The following is a 2,999-nucleotide window of genomic DNA, read 5'->3' on the forward strand; positions in this document are numbered from 1 at the left end:
TTCAAGCCTCCAGACTCTGTTATAAAAACACACCTCCTTTCCTATTCAAATTAAATATCCTTAACTAAACAAATTATTTCCCATAAATTGAAATTCTTCAATTCTTCAAAAGTCCAAAGGTCTGTGGTGGGAGAGGCCAAAAATAGCGGTTTTAAATAATAGCGGTTTTAGGCTGCCAAAATGCTGGATCCATCTGGACGAAATGCCTATACAATAAAAAATTGTATGGTGGTCACAGTTCTTCTTAATGTAATGTGATTTGGCTTCATTTTTTAATACTTTTACAATGTTTTCCTTTCTTCCTATATTAGTTGTCATGGTTATTCATTGTTGCTAATTAGCACAGCTGTTTGTATTTGAGTTTGTTATCTTGTATATAATGCCCTCACCTCCTTCAGTCCATTGATTGCTGAAGCTAATGAATCGAAACTTACTGTAAAGTGTTATGCTACCATTATAATATCTAGTACATTTTATTTGTGTATTGGTATTAGATGTGTTTCACAAAGTTGGTTTTTTTTTTGTGGGGAAACACACACCTAACTCTACCAAGATATGAATCTCTTGTTTGTGTAAAGGCCAGATGATGGTCTGATCGAGAGATCGTTCAAACATCATCAGTTTATATCTGCAGAACAGACACAAAAATATCATCAAAAACTAGCAGACTAGTGGAAAGAAAACATCCAAAAGACACTGTTAAGTCTTTCTTTTATAGCACTTTCAATTACAATCCATATTTTTAAAGGTCATGAGTTTTTTCTCCTACACTGAGCCATAAATCTCCACTTTACATTTGTATTCCTGTCTGTATCCTCACGATTTTTTACAGAGGGATTTGTTCATATATAATTTGTTTGATTTTATACAACATTTTATTTGACAAAAAAATGGTAAAAAAATAGTGTTTCCTGTCTGTTCTAAGTGTTTTATGAATTATGTTGTGAAGAAATGAGACCCAAAATATCCCCTCTATAAAAACATTTGACTCTAAATGTGTCAAAAAAGTTAAAATTAAAAAGAGTTTTGAAACTGACTTCATCCAGTGTTTAGATTTTTGTTCTAGAAATGTATGCAAATTAGCGCATATTTCATTAAATAATGGCTAATTTGCATATTTAAACCTAACATTTTAGAAAACTTGTAATACAACAAATATTTGCAATTATCAAAGTAATCAATCAGCTGAGTAAGTAAGGTGATAACTATTTATTTGTTTACCCTATTCGCCTGCAGTGTCTCGCCTTAATGAATAAAGTAAAACTGACCATTTGTTTTTATTTCACCCTATCTGTCCTAAATAGTATTGAAAATGACTACTATCACGAATTTAGGACGGATAGTGTGAATGTGGTGTAACTCAAAGTCTCCGCGCGCCCCCTGCAGCAATACCACTGTATGTGTCTCATAGGTGATTTCATTGCAGTAATTCTTTTCCAAATTCCAAATCAACCCTCGGTTTCTGGTTCATCTTTATGCACAACGAAAGAAAGATAACCTTAAAAAATTACTAACGATCAACAGCTTTTAAAAAGGCAAGTATTGAACGTAAAGCGTTCGCATCCGGCTTGACGCGTGACTGTAGTATCGCGTTGTTTCATTGTTTTGGGTCTTTTTGAACACGCAGCTGTAAAGTCTCGCGGGATTTCAGCGCGTTGACTAAATGCCACGTCGGTTTGAGTGTGAGAGCAGCATCTGATGGTGTTGAATTGACCGACTGCGCAACATTAGCGATATTGGAGTTTAATTAGATTGTGTCGTTGTCGGAGTCGTGTGCGGTTAGCGAACTGCAGATTGCAAAACTGTGCACGAGACAGGCGCGTGCGCGAGGCGTTTACAGCAACAACAACAGCAGCAGCAGCAGGTATTTACATGATGATCTTTGTTTACTGTAGTGATCACTGCTCTGCTCACTTTCTAGCTCACTTTATTAGTCATCTGTTGATGCTGCAGAGAAGCGATAATCCTATTCAAACACACCGACTCCTAATGATGAGGCCTGGATCTTTTATCTGATGTCTGCCTCATCAACAGATGCTACTATCCTTCTTTTCTTCTCTCTTTTGCTTGCTTACTGTGAAACCACTTGATTTAAGATCGCTAGACTTGGTTAAGTACGTTTGTGTCTGTTGATCATTCAGGTTTCCTGAGAAATGCAGAGATTTTAATACGACGTCACGAAAAGTTGAGATGAAAAGCTCTTAGTCATGTTCCTAGTCATTATACTTCACTCCAAAATGCTGATTTAGAGAGGAAATGCTCTTAATAACCTGTGGTGTGGAACCATAATCACAGTCATCACAGACCTCTAGGAAGTGGATTTTCTGAAATGATAGCTGTGATCGTGTCTGCTGTCATCATGTCCGCTTTGCAGCAGGATGTAGTTCTGCTTTCATTTTCATTCATTCATTCATTCATTCATTCATTCATTCATTCATTCGTCAATTGTTATTGAAGCGAGTGAGATCATAAAAGCTCACTGCAAAAATGCTTTTCTTACTTAGATTTTTTTGTCTTGTTTCCAGCCAGAATATCTAAACATTCTTAAATCAAGAAGGATTTTTTTCAAGATGAGTAAAAATTGTCTTGGTTTCAGAAAAAAACAAGGCAAAATGAAGTGAGTTTTTGCTTAGAACAGCCATAATAATCTGCCAGTGGAGTAAGCAAAAAAATCTTATTTCAAACAGAAAACGAGATTATTTTCCTTTCCTCGTTGGCAGATTATTGGAGAGGGTGCTGGCTGCAGAGCCATATGGGAGGAGCTAGAGGTAATGGGCGGAGATAGACACCACACCCTAACCCTACCCCTTACCCTATCCCTAACCTTAACTCCACCCATTTGTTCACTCAGAGGTGGAGCTGGAGGCCATTTGGCTCTGCAGTGAGCAGTACTCGGATTATTTAGCCTGTTCTAAGCAAAAACTAAATTTGGACTATTTTTTTTTTTCTGAAAATAATTTTTTCTCGTCTAGAAATTCCTTCTTGATTTAAGTATTTTC

The sequence above is a fragment of the Garra rufa genome, chromosome 7 (assembly GCF_049309525.1).
Source record: "Garra rufa chromosome 7, GarRuf1.0, whole genome shotgun sequence".
NCBI lineage: Eukaryota > Metazoa > Chordata > Actinopteri > Cypriniformes > Cyprinidae > Garra > Garra rufa.